Raw genomic sequence first — 27,473 nt, forward strand, 5'->3', positions numbered from 1 at the left:
TTTTGATTTGAAGCTTTCGTGACTGCAGGAATGCATACTCTTTGGTTCTTTCTTTAAAGTCCACGTAGGTCGAAAAATAATAAATCACGACGTTTCAACCGCAACGGAAGCAATCGTCACCAGGTGGGACAATCGTCATCAGGTGAGACAATCGTCATCAGGTGGGACAATCGTCATCAGGTGGGACAATCGTCATCAGGTGGGACAATCGTCATCAGGTGAGACAATCGTCATCAGGTGGGGCAGTCGTCATCAGGTGGGACAATCGTCATCAGGTGGGACAATCGTCATCAGGTGGGACAATCGTCATCAGGTGGGACAATCGTCATCAGGTGAGACAATCGTCATCAGGTGAGACAATCGTCATCAAGTGGGACAATCGTCATCAGGTGAGACAATCGTCATCAAGTGGGACAATCGTCATCAGGTGGGACAATCGTCGTCAGGTGAGACAATCGTCATCAGGTGGGACAATCGTCATCAAGTGGGACAATCGTCATCAGGTGGGACAATCGTCATCAGGTGGGACAATCGTCATCAGGTGGGACAATCGTCATCAGGTGAGACAATCGTCATCAGGTGGGACAATCGTCATCAGGTGGGACAATCGTCATCAGGTGGGACAATCGTCATCAGGTGGGACAATCGTCATCAGGTGAGACATTCGTCATCAGGTGAGACAATCGTCATCAGGTGGGACAATCGTTTGCAGGTGAGACAATCGTCATCAGGTGGGACAATCGTCATCAGGTGGGACAATCGTCATCAGGTGAGACAATCGTCATCATGTGGGACAATCGTCATCAGGTGGGAAAATCGTCATCAGGTGAGACAATCGTCATCAGGTGGGACAATCGTCATCAGCAGTTTTTTCTTGCTCTGGTTGTCCCACCTGATGACGATTGCTTGCGTTGCGGTCGAAACGTCGTGATCTATTATTTTTCTACCTACGTGACTTTACCAAAAGAACCAAAGAGTATAGAATCTATTTTATTGACCACAGAGGGATGATGGCCCAAGTCAAGCCCCAATCTAAATTGAACTTCAGACCTTCTGATTGTGTCAAGCACTCCAGCTTGGGCAGAATGTCGAGAATTAGAAGCAAACAAACACGATGAATTATCTTTGTGGTGATTTGAAAGAAAAAAAAAACACCCCTTTACTTTTGTCTAGTTTGCAGGTCATTTCAGACACCGGTGGAATACTTAGCAGGCCAAGCAGTCACAAGCTGCAATGTTTAATTTATTTTATTCCCCCCGTGTCAATTTAATTCCATACAATGTTTGCCAACTGTGCTGAGTGGATTAGCGGAACTACAGTAGTGCATAATAAATAAAATTATGGCGATGTAATGACAAAATCGCATCTGTGTGTGGGGAAATTGTGAGATTGCTCGCTTTTAAGCTGGCGTGTCTGCACGCTTAGTTAAAATACCCTATCATGCATCATCTCTAGCCAGCTGTGGCACGCTCAAGTTTAAGTCGAAACAGATGAAATTTTCAACGATTATAATATGACTCCGAAGCTCCTTCTGAAACATTTGAACTGATGGAGTAGTACTGAAGAGTGATTGGAGTTCTTCGCTCACAGTGGGAAGGCTTCGACTCCTTAATCCCAGTCACACGAGTTGATTGGGCGAGTAAAATGCGTACTATTATTACTTTCGCAACGAATTACTACCTAGATTGCACTTGCGCCGCCCTTTTAACAAACTCACTGCTGGATGAGGGGGCCTCTGCACACACTGTGGGCCCCATGGGGTTATTTGCTGGTCAGTAAACATGGTGAGCAAAGACTTGGGAGCATAAAAGTGCAGTTCAACAATGAATTGTTTTGCTTTACTCTCCTCTTGCATATACCCGCACCATATATCACATTCTGTGCAGGGTGGTCACGAACTATTGTACTATAATATAACATCGTAAATATAGGGCAGCCAAAGTAAAGAGGGGGTTTGTTCCGTTGCCAACTTATAAAATCACACCCCCATAATAGCGATTGGCAATTATTCAAGCTCAACCTGCGACGTGGAATTTGATCAGAATCTTGGATATGAATGAAACAAATCAGACGAGAGTGGAAATCTACACAGTTAGAACTCCCCCCCCCCCCCCGCCCACCCCCCCGTAAGGAAAACCTCGCTGATGTGAGCACAGGTTATCACACCGGCCCAGCATGGCAAGCGGGAGTTGGGTTGGGGGAGTGTAGAGTGACACATGGGATTTCGGCGTGAGCACCTTACTGCTACTCTTGCCCTCGGGGAACATGATGCACATCGCCTGCAATTGATTAGTAAGCACATTTTTTTTAAGGAGTCTGATTCTTAGTTACGTTCTAATAAGATCCAAAGAACACGCGCGCGCTCCTCGCATTAACGCAGCCCCACAACAACGCAGGTGTTACTTCGCAGGCATTGAGGAATGTGCGTTGTATTAAACGAAAGTGACGAATGTGCTTCGCATCGCGCGTGTGTCGGTATATGTACACGGCAGCATATTGTGAACTGCAATATCGTACTGAACCCACTCCCACCCCACTGTGCTCTGACTAAAATTGTGTTTATTTTTACTTGTATTCCGCAAACAAGGACATACCATGCTGACTAAATCTGTGCAAGTCACTGAAGAGTTATTTTTAAAAGTTTGCATCACTGTGCCATTGTGCCTTCATCAGAAGTTTAGCACACGGTTTCTTTGCGTGTGTGATAGAGTTCATGTGCATTTAGTGTATTATGCTACTTTCTGGGTGACTTGGTTTCAATTTCCAGCCGTGGGTGACACCGGTGGCAAGTGCTATCTGAATCTGCGCCAAGTCTCCATCAACTCAGCCTTGTAAATGAGTATCTGGTGTACGATGTGAACGTCAGAACTGGCCACACTACTGGCCCTGTCTGTCATTCCAGCCTCAGATTCCTAACCGCACTTGTCCCAATGATATACTTTACATCAAGATTGACCGACCAATTCTGATCGATCTCATGGATTCATGGATCGGGGGTTTGACGTTGTTGAGAATGTCATGTTCAATACAATACAAAAGCCACATGATGACTTAAAAACCCCACCAAAGAACCGTACATGCCCACGAGTCAAGAACAGCAGTGGAATTTTGCAATGTAAGACATGGCCTGGACTTCTCCTTGAATAACTCACTCTTTGTGTGGTGTCACCATCACCACTCGTGAGAAAAAGACAACCAGGCATTGTGCGAACCGCATCGCCCTCTGTATGCCATGGCAGCCTTCATAGCCTGCTTGCTCGCAGCACTTTCTGCCAAAATGTTGTACTGCTGCACGACCATCGTTGCCTTTGTGTGTGTGTTTAACGCATCAGATTAGATATGTAACAAAGCAGATTCATTACCGAGAGACTGAAGCAAACATCTTGAAAATAGTGTTTAAAAAAGATAAAGTCTACAAATATCAATCGTCAACGTGTCTCTTCTATGTATCTATGCACACAGCAGCCCAGAATCCTTGGAATGCAAATAACGCAAGATTGTTTTTCCCTATAAACAGCAGGTCTTTACCATCGGGGATGCCTTCCTTTCAACCTATCTTTTCCGACAATATAAATCCAATCTTACTTCTGTCTGTTTTCCCTCGTATGTGTTGCACGTCTCAAAATCATTTAAGTAACTATTGTTTGTTGCTTAACATTAACGTTTCTGTAACAGCCGGTCACACAAAGCAAGAGAGAGAGAACAAACACACAATATATTTAATTGCAAAAATTCCACATGTGTAAACATGTTCTCCCCGTGGTCGCGTGGATTTTTTCCTCCGGGTCCTTCTGTTTTTTCCCTCCACATTTACAAACATGCATTGAGATTATTTAGATTATGTTGGTGCTATAAATGTCCAAATGGTGGCCCACTTTGTTGAGCTATCATTTGTGGCCAGGTTCCTTCTGAAAAATAAGTTAATACCTCGGGGGGCTTTACCTGGTAGGGTGCGGATGGTTTAGTTTTATTTGTATGTGTTACGGTGATTTGTTTAACTTTGTTGTACTTTGCACTACTATCATATTTCCATACTGTTTGTTGTTGTGATTTCTCCAGTGGAAATACATATTCTCATTCTGACTCTGATGATTAAACCCCGTAACGCCGTCACTGTCACATTTCTTCTACGTACATCTGTTCAAATAAGACGCCGTGGCTCGGCGACAACAGTTTGCAAGCAATAGTTGCTACGCTTAAAAGGCACAGGCTCAGCTCTGCAATTGTTGCTCATGCCACTGCTAGCAGAAGGGTCTCTGGTGTCGATTCCTGTCACCTCGCGACTTAGAGATGCTGGCCTACGCTTTTGTGTTCTCCCGACTTGCGTTACTGTTCGTGATTCCGAGTAAGGGGGCTGGGTTAGACTCCAGCTTGTTGATAATGCAGCTGCTAGAGTGCTTACGACAACACCGTTTTCCAAGCACATCACACACCTGCTGCTCTTTTGTCTTTGCATTGGCTACCAGGCAAGTTTCTAGCGGATTAAAAGATCCTGCTGCTGACCTGCAAGACTCTCAATTGGTTAGCCCCACAATATTTGCAGGAATTGATCGATTTTTATACTCCAACAATATCCCTGAGATTCTCGGATCGCCTTCTAAGGGCTCCGAGGCCATGAATAAGACAATCAGAATCCTTAGAACTATTTAAGACTATCTTGAAAACTCACCTCTTTAAACTGGGCTTTACCCCCCTACTTCCGGCCATTTACCCTGGTTCTGTTTATTTTCTGCTTTCCACACACGGCGCATTGGAATCTCCGAATGAAATGTACCTTTACAAATTATTATGATTGTTACTAGCTCCTCTAGAGGGTATTGTTGGTCTGCCTACTCTTCCACGCTGACCAGACAACTTTGATGGCAGTGGGAGTACTCACACTCTACCAAACCACACACGACCTACTGATCGACCACCTGTGGTTATCCACGTCTGCTGCTCGGTGGACAGAGGCGGGCGAGGATTTCAGAAACATTCACCCATTGTTTCAACTGTCGCGCCGGGAGATGATATCGAACGGTTGAACTCCGGATTGCACGTCCAGTGTGTAGACCATAATGCACGTCAGCATTCCTCTAACATTTAAACCTGTTTTATATTTACCAAGCGTTGCAATAGCGGATTTTATTGAATACAGATGTGACTTTGACGTTAGCCCCCAAAGTGAAATTACTTGTTGTATATCCTACCACGATGTATTTTGTTCAATGTTGGGCAATTTCTTGCAAAGTATCCTCCATCTTAATAAGCAAGAGCGAGAGCAGTACAGAGAGCTTTTGGAAAACTGAACTTAGTAATGAAAATCAATGTACCACTGTGCCCAGGGCCTATTAGCTACCATGACATGGGTCAGAAATGTAAACAAAAACAACCCAAATGGAACAAACTTGAAAAGTGTGGATATATGCATGATGAGAAACATGCTTAGAATTGCACTGAGGAATAGTAAGAAGAACACATGTGTAGTGAGTCACTTCTGAGACACTATTTTAGGAGGCAACAACGCTTAGTCTACGCTATATGTCTTGCACACTGTTCGCACACGGGATCACTATGTACGGGTCAGAGCAGCCAATATGCTGTCTGACCCACGACGCTGGAGACGGAGACAAAGATGAAGACGTAGTTCCTCGGGTTCCATTCCACATGTAGACAGCCCCGATTCAGCCTCGGGACTTCCCTTTTATGCCCTTTACCGTGGCCTGGCTCCGCCCTCTGCCACGCCCCCTTCTGGACAAAGGGTTGAAAATGTCCAATCGGACAACCACTGTGGAGTTGATGGGGTTGATGATATCAGCTCATGTACGGGAGCAACATGGATTGTGGCATTGAGGGCCCGTGAGGGACAGCAACGATGGGGGGAAACTTTCATCCAGCAGCGGCTATGTCATGGCTGAGGTTAATTACGGTGAATAAATGGAGACATTGTTTGCTTTGTCTTTTATCTTAAGCTCTATCCTTTTCACAAATCCCAGCCATTTGCCAGCAAAAATGATTCGACAAAATGTGGTTGCAGATATCCCATGATTCACATGCAATGATTCACATAAATAGGCATTGCAAAAATATTTGTTAAAAAAACGAATCAATTGTGTTATGTATCACGCAAATTTGAGTCCAACTAGGACCAAATTTAACATAAATGAAGGGTCCTTGCCTTTAAGCAATGTGAAGTTCACTGGAATTTGTTTTAGCAAGTCTGATTCTGCTGATGAGAGATATATTACCAAGTAGAGCCCAATGCACTATATAGTTTTTTTCAGAAACGACCTGCCCAAATGCAACGAAGTGGCTTATTACGTGAAAAAATATAACAGCCAAATATTCTAAACGTTATTTTATTTTAAATGTGGAGGAAAAAGCCAGAAGGCTCGGACATAAATCTACACAACCATGGGGAGAACTACAAATATACAGGTGTCAGAGTTGGGTTAAAACCCACGACCTTCTGTATACCGGGTGAGGTAGTTAACATCTCACCACCGTGGCGCCCTCTCGTCACCATGGCGCCCATATGCAATCCCAGAAGGTTGTGCAGCTCTTCACTTCAATGTTTGTTCATATGGAGGAACACATTCTGGGAGTAAGTGTAATGTTTGCTTGTATATTGTTAATTCATGTCTCTCAAATAGTTAATGCTTCAAAGGGTCCACATTGCTTGACACCACTGGATTAATGTCATTGCTTTATTTGCTGATAACCAAACGGTCTTATGAGGTCCTTATTTTAAAGCGGATTATGCATGAGGTATTATCAGGATTCATATTTCCGTTGTTGCTAACAGTCCTCGATGGTGCAAGGTGGAGGCATAAGTACGTGACAAGTTAATGTTTAATATGCCCATAGCAGAATTGATTTAACCACATGAAAATTAAGCCATTTGTTATGTTTTAAATATAATTGAATTTGAATAAAATTTGTATATTTTGAGCAAGACAGGAACAGGCTGGTGGCTTTACCTCTGAAAATTATAGTGTGACATTTCACACCTTCGGTGTGAAAGGTAGCACCTTTATAAACCTTTGCACCTCTCTCAGTCGCAGGCCTGGTAACAACGAGGGGTCTGAAAAGGAGAAATCCTCGGTGTCACAATCTACACCACTGCACTTTCAAAATCATAAATGCAAACAATGTTTGCTAAACGGCGTACGTTTTAATTAAACCTTTCGCGTGTATGTTTGCATTAATGGTGAGCACACTGGACTTGCAAGCCAGAGACTCAAGTTCGATACCCCAGCACAGCCGCTGAAACAATGGTGAAAGTGTATTAAATCCCCCACCTCTGTACACCCAGCAGTATACATTGGTAGAACCAATGACAAATTTCATCCGGTTGGGGTGGGATAACGTGTGGGGTAATCCTACATCTTTCAAGATCCCTGGCCAAGTGTAGAAGAGTAGGCCAAAAATATCCTCTGGAGAGTTTCTCAAACGCTCCCTCTACTGGAGGCCCTTATGCCAACATCGGCATGAGCAAGCAATTGCAGGACTGCACCTTTTCATTGCATATTTGCATAAACGAACAGCCATGAGGGCAGTTATAATGCCCATGGAACACCGTAATTACATCTGGAAAAAGAATGTAGCTGCTCAATACAGCTGCACAACAACAACAACCAAAACTGTGAATACTATTTCACAGCGGCTTGCAGCGAGGCCTGCAAGCTCAAATGCATTTCCTAGGATTTCAACTCAGCTAAACACCACAGATGCCAATGGAGAAACTCTTTCAGTCGGCTATGAAGTAGGCCTTAAATTCAGCATTCACTTTAATGTTACGAAGGGTATTACTCAAAGTGATGCCTTGTTCAAATGAGGATCAATACAGTACTCGTCGCCTGTTTCACAGCCCTGGGCCAGTGGTCAAAATTCTACATTCATGCAGTGGGGATGAGTCTATCCAAAAACCACCACTGGTAAATTCTGCACAAGGTGGTACCCATTCTTGTCAACCACAGAGGGATGATGGGTTGAGTCAACTCCCAACCCTCATTCCAACTCAGTTTTTTTTTTTTTACCAAGTAAGGCCCATCTATAACACTCTTTTTTTGCAGAAGCGACCTCGCTATCACAAATTATAGCTCAATGAAGTGGCTCAACACGTGGACATTTACAGCGGCCAAACACTGTAAAAACGCATGTTTCTAAATGTGGCGGGAGAAACCGGAGAACCCGGAGAAAAATCCACGCGACCATGGGGAGAGAGATGCAAAATCCAAATATACAGGCGTCAGGGTCGGGATCGAACCCACGACCTCCTGCCGACCAGGCGATGTACTTAAATCTCGCCACCATGGTGCCCCAACTCATCACCTTCTGATTGCGAGCCGCTCACTGTACAGCTGGGCGGCATGGCGTGTCACATTTCAGTCACCGACTTCCCATGATTATTTCATGATTTGATTAAATGTTCCAATTCAGGGTCACGAATCGATTTAATATTACATTTTATGTTGTCTTGTTTTTGCTTTTGTAAAGTTTTGTCTACTCCATGAGGCTATATGTAAGAGCAGCATATGATTTTCATCAGATCTAACTCATCTGTTCTCACGCATACGATTTGATACGTGTACCATGAGCCTAAGAATCAATTTTAATAAATGAAGCAATGCATCACTGCATGCTTATTATCCATAACATGCAGTGAGCATTTAAAAGAAAAATAGCCGATCGATGTGCAATTCTCCCAGTATTCCACCAGTGGCTGCCTTACAATGTGGCCAAGTGGCAGGGGTAAGAATATTTCACAGCATGTATGTATGTTGAATTTCTTTTGCACCGCACGTAGCAAATCGTGCTAATCGGATGTGCGATTAGCTCGTTTGTAGTTGAGAATACACAGCAGGTTTGTACATGATAATTTTACTTTGAGCTGTAATCATTAACCCATTTGTGTGTTTTCGCCTGTATGTTTATATGATGGGGCCTGTGTTTCTAGGAAGAGAATTATTTTGCGCCTCACAAGGTCAGCGCCTAGAATGGCTTAGTATGCCAATTCTTGAGTGACATTCCTTGCCACAGCTATTGCAGGTGAATGCGGTGGTAGCTCCAGAAGTGCTTGTCGCTTTCTCTTTACGGAGCTCCCTCCAGGGACTGATCTCGTCTGCAACATCTGACCACCGGGCAGCAATTGTTGATCAGCATTGACAATGCTTGTGAGCCTTTGAAAGTTTAAACCGGTCCAAGGTTTCTCTGCATAAACAAATGCTTCTGAAAAACCCGGAAAACATTTGCCCAGAAGGCACACAGCCTGATGGATTAAAGCGTTATATTATTTTGCTCTTTCGGTAAAGTCACGTAGATATAAAAATAATAATAAAAAAGAAAGTGGATAACAATAATAAAAATAATAAACCAATAATGTAGACTGTAGCCTGGTTATTAAGTTTGGTGAGTATACTGGTAGTCTATAATGTAGACTATAGCAATAATTATTAATCTCGATGAGTGTACTGGCAGTCTATAATGTAGACTGTAGCAATAGTTATTAAACTGAGTGAGCGTACTGGCCGTCTATAATGTAGACGTATTGCTGGTTCTTTCAGTAAAAAAAAAACAACGACGTTTCGATAGCAACACAATCGGTCGTTATCAGGAAAAGGGGGGTTAGCCTCTAAAGGTAAATTGTTTAGAAAGGTTTAGAGATGGGCGTAGCCCAAGTGTGTCAGCAGCATGGGCGGGGCAGCTAATGTTAATGTAAGATACAGACAAGCAACTACAGCAATCAAAGGGCCGCCAGGCAATCATTGCACATCGATCCACACACCCACACTGATGACGGTGGAGGTTGACAAGAAAACACAAATCAAGTCATGACCCAAAGTGGTTGATGACATCTTTCCAATGATTGCTGAGTTTGTAACCATCCTCTCGGTTGAAATTGTGTCTGTGTCTGTATATATGGCTGGATTAAAGCGTTATTGTATTTTTATTCGGCGAGACAGACTTTTGTATGTCGATGTATTATTTTCGAAGTCAATGTGATGTATTGCTCAAATCTCATCTCATATTTACAGCACTGTGCCAACGATGGAAATTCCATGTTTATATGGCAGGGAATGAGTCGATTCATAGGACAACCACGATTGACTTCCCACCAAGTGGTATTCGTTTCATTGACCCCGGAGCGATGATGGGCTAAGTCAACCCCCGACCTTGATTTTAACTCGCAACCTTCCGATTGCCAGCCACTCGCTCTGCCACTGAGCCACCCGGTCGAATGTATGATTTGTTGCCTATAACCTTCCCCAAACAGGTATAGTGGAGTAGGAAGGTGCGTAGCGCAAACAGCGTGATTACATAACACAGACAGTACGGGTTATGTTGGGTCAGCCTGTGGCGAAGGCAAATACAGTGCAGCTTATATTAGGGCAATTAAGCTGGGAGAGCCAAGGACGGCTGCTTGGTTGGTGTTGTTGCCAAGGCTGGAGGGGCGTCTTGAAGTCTGGCGAGCTGACAGGTGCGACGGTCATGCAGAGTGCCGTTGGGACGCGGGTTAATTAATTGGGGGTGTAATGAGAGCGGGCATAAGAGCAGGGATTGGAGTCAGCAGCGGGAGAGTTGGAGTTCGGAGAGCAGAGACGAAGTAGTTAGCAGTGGAGAGAACATAGCGACGGTGATAGCGGAGAGCGGAGACGAAGAAGTTAGCGGCGGAGTAAGCGAAGTAATCGTGGGGAGTAAGTGAAGTAATCGTGGGGAGTGGAGATACAAAGGTGGCGAGCGAGTCGAGTGAAGCACGGCGAGCGAGCCGTGGCGACCAGGATACTGTGGAATGTGGAGCACGTGCTGAGAGTTGTAAATAAAGCGGTGTTCAGAGAAAGACAGAAGTTGTCCGAGTGAAATCGAACACTACACAGGCAATAATGGGCCTTACTACACTGTCTAAGAACTTTGGCCCAATACCGCAAAGAAAGGCCAACCTGAAGAAGGGTCATGATAATTGAAAGGCTACTCTGGAAAAAAATACCACTACACTCTTATTGTATTGTTCTTTTAATCACAAAGTACACACGAGGGCTGAAAATAGGAATGTTAGTCTCTTAACCACACCTTGCCATGTCCATCTCATAGGCCCCTCTGCTGCCTCCCAAACGAAACTCGCCCAACACGCGTCTGTGACCTTTCACACTGCTGACGTAACCCTCCGCGCTGCGTTCACGACGTTGTTATTCACATTAACGTGTGCGTTCAACTGATAAAGAGCTTATGGCAGAAAAGCATTGATTTTCCGTGTCATCTTTGCCACTGCTTTGAAACTGAAAATCTTCATAAGCGCCTGTCATGCGTGCACACACACAGAAGCCTGGGTCTTCATGATGGCGGCTCAGCTTGAAATCGCGTAGGTTTTGCAAGACAATGGTTCATCGTTAACAGCTCTAGCCACAACTAACAGTCAAAGTCAAAGCTTTCGTGACTGCAGGAATTCATATTCGTTGGGTCTTTCGGTAAAGTCACGTAGAGAGGTTCAAATAAAAAATATAATAAACTACGACGTTTCGATCGCAACACAAGCAATCGTCATCAGAAGGATTTTTTAAAATACATTTTCCTCCTGATGACGATTGCTGTGTTGCGATCGAAACGTTGTAGTTGTTTTGTTCTCTGTGACTTTACCGAAAGACCCAAATAATGTGCGATGTTTTTGCTCATTTCCGCATTGGGGGGAGGTGCTCGTCTCCCCCCCCCCCCCACCCCCATTTACAGCCTTTGATCACGCGTGGGGCAATTCCACATTCCTATGGCAGGGGTGAGTCTCTCCATCAGACAACCACTGCTGACTTCCCCACACAGCGGTGGCCCATGTTATCGACCCCCCCCCTCCCTCCCCCCGGAGGGGACGGTGGACCGAGTCAATCACCCGTTCAGGAATTTGGGCTTCACAACCTTCTGGTTGCGAGCCACTCACCCCTTACCGCCATGCCACCTGGCCACAGCAATGTGCAAGAGTTTTACCTAGGGGACCGCTGCATTTGTTTGCAAAGCGACAGACACGTGCGCGCTTGTTATATAATCAGCCCCATCAAAAGCTTCAGATTCTACGATAGATTGATCATCTTTAAAATCGAGTGCATATCCAACTAATTTGACATGCAATATACCGTTCCGTTCTCATTCTCAATTGCAATTTTCGATTCAGACTCAAGTAAAAAAATTGAAACGTCACCTTTTCTGAGTAGCCCATTAAGCTATAAAAAACTATATATGGAGGCAAGTGAGATTTTATGCACAGCTTCCGTGAACACGCGCACACACACACGAAGTTGCAATATTGTCAATGAGCGGATGCATCCACGAATCACAGGGCAGAACAATCGCATTTAAATTCAGAATTACTGCTTGAAATGAACACAAAATTAGTAACTCTGGCTTTATGTGTACGCACATATATATTAAAAAATATATGTATTCTCAAAGATCCGTGTAGCGAGTCCATCGCAACACCTACTGTATATTGTAACAATTGAATTCCGCCAACCCCCCCCCACCCCCACCGCAAATTGTGAATTGTCAAGGATAATTTAAATATCTGAATTCCAAGTTGTCAAGTTTCAAATGTATTTTATTTAACCAGGTGGTGAGAGCTCGAGAGACAGAGGAGAGAAGTCTCATTCACGAGAGTGACCTGGGTCATCAACATAACAAAAGCAATAGTAACACAAAGTGAATAAAATAACGTACGGCAATTAAGCAGACAGTAATGGGAAGAGACAGATCACACGTGTTTGTAATGTTTTATTTGTATTGCCCGTCGAATATGTTCCCGTTTGCTCATTGTAGTAGCATTAAGATAAATCCGCGTGGGTGCATTTTGATTTACAATTTTTGATTTACAATATCAAAATTGTAAATAATTAATACGTGCATACATGAATCGGTGCATAGTGAGCGTAAGTTTTTTTTACTTAAATGGCCCAATCGATTAATTGATAGATATTTGCTGCCCTAACTTACACTTACAATTCAAACCCTTGAGCGTGTAAACTGATGAGATTGATACGTGAACAACAACTTTGAATTGCAATACATTTTGAAATGTTGTTGACAGTTACACACTTTAAAATGTGCTGATCAGAGCTACTGTTTGTGAATTTTCATTTGACATTGTTGAGGGAGATAATAAATCGAGAAAGCATTTTAATGTCATGCTATGCGAGTAAAAATACAGGTAGTCCCCGACTTACGACGGTCCGACTTACGATATTTCGATCTTACGATGGCGATAGCGATATGACAAAATTGTAAAATATTTTTAATTTCGCGCGGCAGGCAAACGCAGCAGCGTACGAGATACGATACTGCACCTTTATCATCGCCATCCTCCTCTTCCGGCAACTAAGTTAATGTAGCCATCAACAACCTAACATCGTTCAAGTATGCAGACGACGGACAGAATCTTGTTGAGCACAGTAGAATATGATACGTTACGATACGTTCAATGCATGTATGATACATAGCTTTAGCGATTTCAGTTTAGGGTTACCACGATACGATACAATACGTTCAATGCATGTTAAAAGTTTTTTTTTATAGCAGATAGGATTGTTTCCTGAAAAAACTTTATATGAAATTGCAGTTCATATAGGTAGGCTAAGAATTTACCTTGTTTTTTTAACTTTAAATTTTACTGTGCAATACAGTATTGTAATTAATAAATACATACAGTATATAGTTTATACAGTACGGTACTGTAAATTTCTCTGTTTTGCTAAATTATCACCATTCTTTAAGACTCCTGGGTAGGCTAGGCCATCTTCGACTTACGATATTTTCGACTTACGATGGGGTCGTCGTAACGCATCTCCATCGTAAGTCGGGGACTACCCTGTATCGTAAGTCGGGGACTACCTGTATAACAAATAAGATGCAGCCCTGCAACTGCTTGCTCACGCCCATGCTGGTGGAAAGGCCTCCGCTAGAGGGAACTTGAGAGATGCCTTTTAGTCGGTATTTTAGCCTACTCTTCCATGCTGGTCAGACGCTGTAAACAAGATAATGATTTTCAAGTGTATGTGTGGTCGTTTAGAATCAGAATATTTATTTACTGTTGCTCGTGTTGCGGTTAGAGCGCTGCGCTTCGAGCCAGGCGAGCCGAGTCCGTTTCCTGCTCGTGACCAACACCAGTGATGATTCTGGGAACCAGTCCTGGGCCTCCCCTAAGTCAACTTAGCATTAAATTAGTACCTGGGGCAATGCGTAAACATCACCACGAGGGAGATGTAGGCAGCCCGGCGTGGTGTTTGCCACCAACCTCCTGATGTGCCGTCCTGGCCTTCATAGGTGCTCACTAACAGCACTTGCCGCTGCGGTCTGTCAAGGCGATACGTGGGGAGGATCTAAATCTGTGTCTCTACAGCGAGAAACAATGAATATATTCAGCCAATTAAATGTATGTTTACATTTTGTCTGCATTGTCATCCATTTGCGAATCGATTAGAGTAGTTCCAATTTACAAATATGCTTTGCCAATACACCATGAGCCGAATATAATGCGTAAGACTGAATGTAGGAGAAAGGCAATATATATAAAAGGCGGCACAAAGACAAGGAAAATACTACGAAAGTACGACGATTACAATTATTTCGTGTGCTGTTTTGCGTGAAGTAAAGACCAGAATGCAGCAGCTGTGCTGTGATTTTAAGATTGGCTGAGGACCTTTGAGCCGACACCGCCACTCGTTCTTGTGAAACTAAAATGAAATTCTTATTGAACCACACAGACCATGCAAACACGCAATAAATGTTGTTGACAGCTGTAAGATATTTTTTATTATTATTTTCGCAACCAATTTTTTTTTACCTTTATTAAAAGGAGAAGAAAACATTTATGTTTTATTAATGCCACTTTGCTAGAAATGTAATATTTAGTTTTCTACTGTCCAACTATTATTACTAAATTGATTTCAACTGTGTCAGCACCTTTAATGCTGAGCACTTGTGCAGTTAGTTTTCCAATATATAAGAATTGCAGTGGTTGGGTCAATATGGTGGTGAATACTTTTAGTTTAGTTTTTTTTTGTTTTTAGTTGATCTATTTTGGTATAGCGCTGTGAGCCATTCGGCTCTTGAATCCGGTGCAACCACAACAACAAAAAAACAAAAACACGAACAAGAAAAAACATCTTGAAGTGACTATGTGTGACTGTGCAAACAGAAAATCCATGAAAAAAAACAGCGAAATATTCATGAAAAAAGCACCGTACACCAACGCTGTGTGCAAAAAATCCCAGTGGGATGCAAGTCAAGCAACAACAACCACAAGAAAACTTAGATTAAGGCCATCAGTCTAATTCCGTACTACAACAAAACAAACATGTCCAAACCAAAAAACTTTTCGAAATCACCAAAAAATAAAGCCATAATTGCAACGTAACAGTGATCACAGGGACTGTGACCGAATTTGTACAATAAACTACATAAATAACATGTAACACCAAATCCTAGAGCCATAGCTGGCTGCATGAGTTACTCCACAACAACAGAAGAATCAGTTGGAGTATCAAATTTTTCATTGCACCTTTAAGATCAGCACGCTGAATCAAAATACAGATAATACTTTGTAACGTCATCCGGAGCGAAACATTTTATTTTATTTTATGCCAATGAATAGCAGTGGCAGCTAGGGGTGTACAACTCCTCTAAAGAAGTTTTGAGAGATCTCATTGGTAGCGATTCAAGTTGCAGTTTATTGGCAATAGTATTCCAGACCCTGGGGGCATCGATAGCAAAGGCCCTTCCTCCAGTTTTTGTACGGCAATAGGGAATGTGAAGCTGGTAAATGAGCGATGACCTGAGGTCAAATTTGTTCTTTGAAACAGAGAGGAGATCCAGCAGGTAGTCTGCGGATTTTTTTGTAAGTACATCGTGAATAAATAAGATCTGGTGCACAAGCCGTCGAACATTAAGAGAGGTTAAGTTTGACCCAATGTAGAGATCACAGTGGTGAGTCCTATATGGGCAGTTCAATGTAAAACTTAAGGCCGAGTGATATATGGAATCAAGCTTCTTCAGAACACTACTTGGGGCTGATTTATACATGATGTCACAGTAGTCAAGTAGAGGCAGTATGGGAGCTTTTATCAATTACAAACGGAACATTGGGGGGAAGCAGTACTTGTGCCGATACAGAAAACCAATTTTTTTGTCTTTTTACCAATAAAATCAATGTGATCTTCAAAATTCAGTTTTGAATCCAGGATGACCCCAAGATACTTATAGATCTTGACTTGCTCTATTTGATAATTATTTAAGGAATGTAATTGGGGAAAAATAACTTCCTGCTTTAGTCCTGGTGAGAAGCAAAGCACCTTGGTTTTGGATGTATTCAGGACTAGTTTAAGAGCAACTAGCTGATGTTGTAGTTTGTTGAAATCACCCTGGAGCTTAGCAATCACGTCATCCGGAGAGCGGCCAGCAGTAATCAGTATCGTGTCATCTGCAAAAAGATTTACCCTGGAATGATCCAGGTCAGTGCCCAAGTCATTGACATGAAGAGAGAACAAAAGGGGGCCGAGGATGGAACCCTGTGGAACCTCTTTTGTTATCTTAACACTGTTTGACCTCCAACCATCTGTGAATACAGTTTGGGTGTGAGAAAAGAGGTAATTTTGTAACCATTTTACTGCATATTTCGGAAAAACCGAGGCAACTCAGTTTACTAAGCAGGGTGTTGTGGTCTACTGTATCAAAAGCTTTGGACAGGTCTAGGAAAAGACAGGCACAGTACAGCTTATTATCAAGGCTATTGTAAATGTGATTCAGAGAGTCTAATGCACCAGATGTGGTGCTGTATTTTTTTCGGAACCCAGATTGTTTTAGATGTAGTAGATTATTGGTGGACAGGAAACTGCTAATTTGGTAGGTCAATAATTTTTCAAAAATTTTCATCAACGGGGACAAAATTGAGATGGGTCGGTAGTTAATTGGATCATCTTTAGGGCCCCCTTTGTGAAGTGGACGGACATAGGAATGTTTCCATTCTAGAGGAACTGATGCTTCTTTGATGGACAGGTTGAAAATATGGGCTATAGGTTTGTATATTAGGTGACCAACAGTTTGTAGAGCAAAGACGGGAATACTATCTGCTCCGGTAGAGGAGGACCCTTTGAGGTAGTACAGTTGTTTCAGAACATTACTTTCGTGGCTCGAAACTAAATTCGTTTAATGTTTGGACAGGAGTGTAGGAATTTGCATGAGCAGGGGTGACTCCCAATACATTATCAAAAAGATTACCAGCTTCAGAAAAATTAAGGTTAAAATTGTCAACTATTTTTTGGAGATCTGAAAAATATTCCCCATTTCGGTTAAGCTCAATGGGCAGATTGTCTGTTTTGGATGCCTTTTCGATACATTTGATTGTTTTCCAGGAAATCCTGGCATTTCCATGTGATTCCAGGAGAGTGGAGGAAAAGTAGGCATTTTTTGCATGCCGTATTTTTTGCGGCATCTATTCCTCAAAATCATGTATTCTAGCCAGTAATTGACCAAATTACTTTTCTGAGCACATGCCCAAGCCTTGTCCCTAGTTTTCATGAGCTTTGTAATCAAAGGATCAAACCATGGTGGGCGGTTGCCTTTAGTTTTAAATCTAACCAACGGAGCATGTTTGTTAAGAATTTGGAGAAACGTGTACCTGAAGGTCTCCCAAGCCGTAGTCAGGTTGGGGATATCACAGACCTTGTTAATATCCGAGTGAAGCACATCATTTGTAAATGCCTGAGTGCTGAAGTGTCTCATAGAGTGCTTCTCAACCAATTTAGGGGGGGCTTTGGGTCTGGCTGATGATCTCACCCCAAAACTGAAGAAGTGATCACTAAGGTTATTACCCAGAACACCAGTCAGTGTGAAATTGTGAGGGGCATTTGTCAATAGGACGTCAAACAGAGATGACTGTCCCGGATTTTTTAGGTTGGGTCTTGTGGGGAAATGTATTAATTGAAACAGATTAAATTCATCTGCAAAATTTGTGGCCACGGCCGGCGGGTTTAGCCAATTCCAATTTAGATCACCCACTAAAACTATTTCACCACAATAATCATCATACTAATGTTACGTGAGCACCGGTTCCAGTACCTCCTTTCAACAACCTGCACTGACCGACATGGTGAAGTATGGTCAATTAATGCAAATGACTGTCACGGCATGAGGGTGCCTTCATCCAGCGGTGGCTTGACAATGGGCAGCACATCATTAGTACTATTTGAACTGATGGGCGAAGACCCCGGGGTCGGCCCAGGACACGCTGCTGGCGGAGCTGTGTCGCTCGGCTGGCCTGGGAACGCCTGGGAATTCCCCAGGCAGAGCTTGGGGAGTCTGTCACCAGGGATAGAGAGGTGTGGGCCGCTGAGACTCAACACGCTGCCGCCGCGACCCTCGCCAGGACAAGCGGACTGAGAAACGAACGAACCAACGTATGCGTGGGCTCGGCTATTTGGCGATCAGCTGAATAAGGGTTAGATGCAGATATGCAGACATGCAGACGCTCCCACGCAATAGGTAATGTGTGGACTTATAGAGATGCTTTCCGAAATGCCTATATAATATAACCTCAACGCTTATATAAGTTAAAAATTATTAACACAGAAATGGGGCAGTGCTCATCTTCATTATCATCTAGGAACTATAGGTGGAATTTCCATATTCCCGTGGTAGGGGCCAGTCCATCCTTAACTAGACTACTGTCAACGTTCTAAGAAAGTGGCACTCTTTTTATTGACTTTGGAGGGAAAATTAAATTTAGTCAACCACCGACTGGGATCTGAACTCACAACCTCATTAAATGAACACCAAATAAAAAAAATTGCAAAATGTAGCATCCTATTGGGACAATGTAGAAATTGGAGCGTTTGTCTTTCAAAGTAAAACCCACACATTCAGGGGGGCAAAAACACTAAACATTCTGCACGCGAATCCATCGTTTTTTAATTAAACATTTTTTTTTTATACTGTACCGGTCGCTGTGCATGAGTAAGAATAAAAAAATGCAACCCGTCTGTCACTAAAAAAAAAATAACAATGTACAACATGATCGGTAACATTTCTGGCAATGTCCCTTCTTCATCTCCCCGCTTGGAAAGAAAGGGGTCAATAGCTCAAAACATCACCACCTGTTTGTTCACTTTCTGCACCGCCGTCTTCTGACCACTTCGCAACTGGCGATTTAATGGGCGGTGGTATTAGCGGTAAATATGCGAGCCGTCTGCTTCACAGTGGACGTTAATGACCCCCTCCCTGGCATCACTTCAAAACGCGTAGGCCACTGTGTGCTGGTATCATGGTCCAAATTTGTCAAGTTCAAAAAATTCACCACTAATTACTCGTTTGGGATTGCACGCGGAAATCATTTCCCCCTACTGGCAGACGAATGCCCATGTGCAGGTCACATTGCGCTGCACAGGGACAGCTGCCACTGGGGGTGCCCATTTAATTGTCTGGCATGAGATGCGATCACATGAGGTGCTTTCAGTTGCTTAGGCATATAAGCAAGCACCGTATATAGTAAATGCAAAGATTACCATATTTAATATCCACAATAATCATCATTTGATGGCGCCTCGTCCCCCGGTTGATGAAGTGAAACGGGGGAATGTGGGCGCATGAGAGACGGATGGGTGTTGGAACAGGGCGATGAGATTGGAGCACGGGCGACAAATAACTTACCTGGACGCGCATGTGCGCGGACACATGTGTAATTGCGCGCAGATACCGGCCTCACAGCCCCTGACCCCAAGCATCAACTTTGGCTCTGGTCGTATCGAGACACGCGATGTCCACAAATCAGCGACTCGGCACTGGAGGACGCAGGAGAGACACGAGGAAAAAGTGCGCACGTACAAGGACATGGATGGCAGCAGCACGGACAGCTGGCCATCTGTTTAGCAAACACTTTGAGAATGGACATTGTTTATCTACAAAAACCCACAGAAGATGCAGTATTTATCGCTCAATTTTAAAGTACCATTTCACACTGCCGGCGCAGAGGCACAGCACGAATCCCGCTGCTGTATTTACGCGACGTTTTGCCTTTTTGTTAATGCTTTATTGGCATACGCAGTCTTTTTTTTACGTATGTTTATTTTGTCAAGGAAAGACACAGATATTGTTTATTTACGCGTATATACAGATCCAGGACAATCCCCTGATTAATATCGGCGATAATGAGGTCCTATTAAAGTGAGCTCACATGATACCATTATACCATAGTACATTTAAATGATTGTGTTTAAGGTTAAATTTTGATTGAAAGCTTTCGTGACTGCAGGGATTAATATTCTTAGCTCTTTCGGTAAAGTCACGTTGAAGGGAAACAATAAAATAATAAAATATATATTAAAAAATTTGAAAGCTTTCAATCAAAATTTAACATATTCTTAGCTCTTTAGGTAAAGTCACGTTGAAGGGAAACAATCAAATAATAAAATATACATAAAACAAAAAAATATATTTTATTATTTTATTGTTTCCCTTCAACGTGACTTTACCGAAAGAGCTAAGAATATGTTAAATTTTGATTGAAAGCTTTCGTGACTGCAGGGATTCATATTCTTGGTTCTTTCGGTAAAGTCACGTAGAAGTCGTAACGTCGTGAGAATTTTATTGTTTTATATTTTTTTATTATTTTATTGTTTCCCTTCTACGTGACTTCACCGACAGAACCAAGAGTACGTGTTTAAGGTTGATTTTCTTAAATATGCAATTAAGGTGTAACCCTGCAATGTCTTTCTCATGCAACTGCTGGCGGAAGGGCCTCTACTAGAGGAAATTCTAAAGATCCCGGCTTAGAAAGTGCATTGGTCTACTCACCACGCTGGCCACACATCTTGGAAGAGGTGGAAAAACTCACGCATTACCCAAGCACACGTGGCCTGCCGATTGACACTCCGTGGTGTACTCATGCCGCAATGAAACATTATGCAAATGTCTCACTACGGATGCAATTCATCTCAGGCCAGTGCAGTTTATTGTGGCCAACTCAACATGAGTGCTTGCTGACAAGAGTTGATGCGAAATAGATGGTGCGGTGGTGGAGCAGTCAGGCACGTGAGCTTAAAATAGCGCGTGCCTTGCGATTGCATTTTCAAGGCTGAGGTATGGTGTTCGGTAGAGACGTTAACAAGATTATATTGTGACACATGGCGATGTGGATTCGAAATTAAGTCTGCATGGATGTACACTTGTCGGCAGCCCAGGCTCCTCTGTAATTTACTGGATGTGGATGAGAAAGATTGCCTTCCTGGGATTCTCTGAACTGGCGGAACGCTTAGAAACTGTCCTGCGTGGATCGCATAAGTCAGTAAGTTCACCTGCTCCATCCACAAAGTGGCTGTAAATAAAATAAGCGTTTAAAGAAATGCATCACCCAACACGAGGAAGGATTAATGCACGCATGCACGCATGACTGATTGCGCGTGCAAAATTAATTTACAATTGAATGCATTGGCCATAGCTCACAAGAGTGAGTGAATTGAGTTAACAAATATTGCATCAGCGAAAGTTACTGTATTGTTAATAAGTAAAGGTTAGAAGGTGCAGGTGCAGCCCTGCAATTGCTTTTTCATTCCCACTGCTGTCGGAAGAGCCTCCACGAGAGGGGGAGATCTAGACAGTCAATCTAGAGGGTATATGACCTTACTCTTCCACCCTTACCAGGCACCTTGTAGAAGATGGGGTACTCACACTTTAACCACTGCGGGCGAGGGGGGGGGGTTAATAAACTCACCGAGTACTTCAAATGCTGCACCAAAATCAAACCAACGGCCTCTGGATTTGTGTGTGATAACCATTGTTTCGTACATTGTATTTCAAATTATTTCGAGACACTTTCTCATTCACCAAAAGGTGAATATTCGCGGGTTTCAGCATTGCAGACTGTTAAGGCGAGTGCGATTAGCGAGTGTCTATTAAGGACGGAAGACTACACGTTGTCTCGCCGCAGCGCACCCGGGCAGCTGTCTTGTACACGCACATAAAGGTCATCCAATTCAGCCTTGTGTGTGTGTGTGGGGGTGGAGTGATGTAATATTGCTTAGCGCGCCACACTAGGAACACAAGTGACTTGAATTCGATTGCAGGACATAGCTAACATTTGCGGTGAGTGATAATACCGGGGCCCCTACCTTCGCTAACCTGCAGTGACCAGCGCGGTGAAGTATGGTCAAACAACCTCAATGACCGGATGCCGTCGTCCAGATGAGTATTGACAAAGGGCTTTAAATTATATATATTTTTAAAAAATATATTTAAAACTGTCATGACAAATGTGGTTCGTGAGCACTTGTTGAGTCTGTAACTGCACACCAAGGTGGTGGGGTCAGAACTTAGTTTTTACCGTGCACCAGATACTCGTGTTTTGCAACGTTACTACAACCACTGCAACCACTGCAAAGCGAACTCATTGTATGCCACAGCATACAATGAGTTGTATGCAATTGGCCCTGGCTTTGTCCAGACAGGGCCAGGTATTGTACCCAAGTCATTGTGCGCTAACTTTCCCAAGAGCAGTGCACAAATTGCTGTGGCACCGTAAACCCCTGGCCAGTGCACTTGCACTCCTAATGGAAGGGGAAAAAAAAAGCTTTCAAGAAATGAAGCTAATGCATGATTCAATTCGGAGTCGCTTGGGTAGTTTAAACATGCAGAATTATCAGAAGAATAAAGATCAACGGATGACAATTAAATTTCAACTATACCTAACACAAAAAGCGGCTTTCATTTAAAGTGAAAATCAGAAAATGCTCCTTCGAAACAGACAAATGCTGGCACCGTTCTTATCCTATAAAACATATTTAAGCGTCTTCCTTGTAACAGTGCCAACATCACTGTGCCAAAAACAGTGAGCATTGTTCTGCTTCGGGCACTATTTGACCGCTTCCAGCAGTACATTAACCATAGGAGAAATTTGAGCCAGAAGGCATCCCACCATGCAAAATCCCAAACATACGTGAAAATGTACTTAAAAAAAAAACCTTACCAATGATCGTGATGATGTAATAATTCCGAAACAATGCACAGCTCTCTTTCAATCCAATGTTGTTGGATTAGGGCCTCCAACACCATGACGATGAAGGAGATGGTTTGACCATACTTCACCGTGATAGTCAGTGCAGTTTCGTGTATGGGGGGGGGGGGCGACCAAGATGGGGCTGACATAGGGAGGGTCTGGAAGTTCACAACTTGTCCCGGAAGAGACGCTGAGAAATGTCGCGGCTGTGAATAATCCATTAGCACGAACGCGTGCTCAACTGTTCATGCAAAAGCCACGCACCCGAGACGCGCCTCAGGGCACTGAATAACTTCCTCACGCAATGCTTTCTGGGTCTCACACTGAGCTTCACCAGAAGAAGAAAACAAAACCGAGAACACTTGCACAGATCAACGCCAGATCCCATACCCGGCTATAACGTGGCCATTGTCCCACAATGCACACCGAAATCAACCTGCCATTTTTGCGAAGTGCCCAATTTTTTTTTGCAAGTAGAACTCTATTCACGCGATAAAACTGTGCAGCGAAAGTAATTTTGTCGACAAATCCTGAAAACCCCAATTTTAAAGAGCCATTTCCAGATAATGTAGTTTGAGCTCACATTTGTTTAGCGGCATTAGAGAGAAAGACTGTGCAGTGTATGATACATTGTTCATTCTGTGGCATTCTGCGATACATTCTGCGGCCGTCTGGAACGCTCTTCCTTCCTATTTTAGGAAGCCACGAGAAACATGCACTTTTAAATCTAGATTTGAAAACCAATTTATTTGGAACTGTTTTTTTGTGTTTAGTTTGTTGTCTTTTCCCCGCATATCTGATTAGCACGGTTGGCTTTGTATGGTGTGGAAGACGCTCAACATACATGCACACAAAATAGGCAGACACAGAGATAGTGAGAGAATTGAGACTTAGGGAGAGAAAGGATATTCTGTAAGGGCATTGTGGTGAGCCAGCACAGGGCCCTCATGATACAGGTGGCTTTACACTCGCTATTTGCCAACCGAGCCAGAACGAAATCATGCTTCACAATACTTCAACACGTTTGAATTTGGCTTTAGGGGTCATGAGCCAATGAACAAAATCTAGCATTCTTGCGAAGGGAAATATGTTCTCTTTAGCACTGCCGCATACTAGAGATCAAATGCACAGCAATATTCCATTTACAAAACAATAACTGCCACACTGTTAACAAAAGTAAGTGGGCTTGGACAGGATACTTTGCTCGAAGGGATGATGGCCGATAGTTTATTAATAATAATAATAACGGCGTGGCATCCAAGGAATGAAATGTGTCCAAAAAAACGTCCATTGAAGAGATGTCGCGATGAAATCAGTTTGCCACCAGGTGCCAGACAGATTATTACATTGCAGAATCGTGACAGGTGGCGGTGGCTTGGGAGTCTTTCATCCAGCAGTGGACTGATCATGGATGATGATGACGATGATGCAATAACAAAGGCACTACATGCTACATAACAAACAAAAACCGCATTAAACAGGACTCGAATTAGACGGATGTAGGGGGTATCATTTGCATGCACACTGGGGCTACGGTGCTTTTTTGCCATGGGACATGATTGAATTAGCGGCAAATGGAGCTTCAGTGCAGTGCACGCGCATCAAGCAGAGAGAGCCAAATGGCGCGATTGGGCTGTGTGTGTGCCAGAGGGGCGTCAAAGGCACAACGGGATGCTTTAGAGTGGTTTGCTGCTTGTCCATGCCCCAAATCTCGCCCGACATGACGGAATGAAAATTAGAGCTATGCTGTGTCCCCCATTGCATCCCCATTCTTGGCCTCGGATGAATAAGATGAGGTTGGCATTGTATACGACCTCGTGGTTCAGCGCGATAGCGAGCGGCTCGCAATCGTAAGATAGCGAGCTCAATTCCAGGTTGGGGATTGACTCGGCCATCATCGCTCCAAGGCTGTTAAAATGGGTACCACTTTGTGGAAAAGCAAACAATGGTTGTCCTATGGGTTAGACTCGCCCCTGCCCTATGAGTGTGAATTTCCCACCGCTCGCTATAAGCAGATGATGAGCACCAGCTCAATGCTCATTTGAGCAAGAAATCACTGACTTTTGACAGCGGTGTTTGCCTGGTTAAACACAATTTCTATCGGACTGCAGGATCAGCAGAACCAATGAGTGTGCATGAATACAACATCATTTTCTTCTGGCAGTTGTCCACTGCCATATGGAACACGAGCCCATGGTTTAATCTTGGTGAATGTCTTTGTGCAGAGGAGTAATTTCACTTTGCGCTCCCAGCGGTAGCCAAGGCCGCAATAGCCACTTACATGCGGGTGTGTGTGTGGGTTATATTGTTTTCCATATTGATGGCAAAACCAATGTGTTTGAGACTGGCATTTTATGGAGACGCACACTTTAATACACGGGTGTCCAGAGACTATGTGCCTTGGTATAGCCTAAAATCTGAAATGAAACAAATAACTTATATCCATTCATATTCCATGTGCTGCTGTGTAGTGGGGTGGAGCACGTGGTGCGTGGTTAGCGATACTACTCTACGTGCACATTGGACATCTGTAAAAAAAAAGAACTTCATAGCTCATCGGATTCCTCCAGCCTAAATAAAAAAAAATCTGATTCTGAGTGCTATGCCCAGCCATGGCGAACATCAGTGATGAGTGATATCTGAATGGTCTTGGACTCCCTTTCACCAATCCACTCTGATCGTCCCCATGACTGACAGGGCATGGGGGAGTCCTTCATTCAGCAGTGGGTTGAAACATATCTGGCATTATCATTCATTTTCAACTGTACAGTATAGTACGTTAGAGGCAAAGACATACGTCCCCCGTATAGCCTTCTATCTTGATGGGGCAAGTGTTGTTGGCAAGCACCTATTAATGCTGGCATGGAACAAGATAGGGTCAGGTGGTTAGTACCAAGCACAGACGCCGTTCATTCAACTCATACACACGTCCATCACACACCACGTCAGGTACTGATTTTCGGCAAAGGTCACCGAGAGGAGTCCCAGGTTAAATTGAGACAGGACTTGCCACTGATGTGTTTTTGCCAGAAAAAAAAACGAACCTAGTTTTCTGGTCCCGTTGTTAAATGGAGTGCTCTTGCCAAAAATATCTGGTAATCCAGGCAGCATTTATAACAAGCCTGTCGAAATTAGTTCACAGGCTGCTGGCTTCAACAAATTCTGCTTGATAATATTGGTATGGAAAGCCAATAGGCTGATGTACAGTATTTTATATATAATGTATCCATATATGTGGGGACAGAATGGAGTTTTGCTTATCTACATATATTTAAAAGGGAAATTTGTGAATACGTGTGTCTGTTCAAAATGTGTAGCGTACTTCCCGACATGCAACAAACTTGAAATTTGCCATGTGGGTACTTTCCAGACTGTACACCATGACAAAAATTATATAAATACATTTTTTAAAATTTATTTTTGGGGGAGGGGGGGAGCTCAATAATGCATTTATTTTTTGCACGGCAAGTGAGCTGTGACGTCACATCTGTCATGTGACCCGTGTGCGGAAGCGTCACGGAGTGTGCCTGCTGATCGCGGGTAAAGTGAAATACAAATTTTTACAGGTCTAAGGCGTTCTTCACGCAGCATTGCTTTATGATTTCAGTCGTTTACTGCCGTACGCACCCTGAAAGTTGTGTGTGTCTGCAACAAGCGCGTGTTTGTGTACCTATGGTTAGCGCTACGCCGCGCTACGAACCCGGCGACCCGAGTTCGATTCCTGCTCACGGCCACCACCGGTGACGATTATTTTAACCGGTCCTGGGCCTCGACTCAGCCTGAAACGAGTAACTGGTGTAGTGTGTGAACATCACCACTGGGGAGACAAAGGCGGTCGGGCGTCGTGAATCCAAGTCCCGGGCGAAGCAGTGTAGTAAAGCGAGTATTTACTATATGACTGAAATCAAGTAAACCATTCAAAGTGCTACACCTCTCTTATTTGTGGTTCAATAATCATATTAATGATAAAAAAGCATGTAACAACATGTGCAGTTGCCACTAAGAATGTGGACAGTTTTCATTCATCATTATCAGCAGCAGCCATGGTCAATCCACTGCTGGATGAAGGCCTCCCTCACCTGCACATTGACTCATGTCATTACTCCATTTCCTCAGTCGATGTCATCTCAGATGCTTATCTTTCCTGGGATTCTTCATAGACGAATTGTTATTTTCACATTTTATTTTCCTCTGCTTTTTCTCCTGGATTCAGACATTTTTTTCTGACTTTTACATAACCCTCTGCCCAATTTTCAATTACGTATGCTTTGCGTTTTGCCCACCGAATTTCTAATCGCGCTTTAGTGCTGTGCAAATGATGCCTAATGGACCATTGCTTACCTAATAGCCGCGATCTTTACCACATTGATGTTGCGTAATATATAAATATAGTTTGCAGCCGTTTAATTGAAGTGAAGCTTTTTAGCAATCACTTAGTCCACGTTGCGTTTCGTTGATGATAGCATTTAGTAATTTA

This window comes from Petromyzon marinus, chromosome 32, assembly GCF_048934315.1.
Source record: "Petromyzon marinus isolate PM22_M1 ecotype Great Lakes invasive population chromosome 32, UKy_Petmar_22M1.pri1.0, whole genome shotgun sequence".
NCBI classification, from domain to species: Eukaryota; Metazoa; Chordata; class Hyperoartia; order Petromyzontiformes; family Petromyzontidae; genus Petromyzon; species Petromyzon marinus.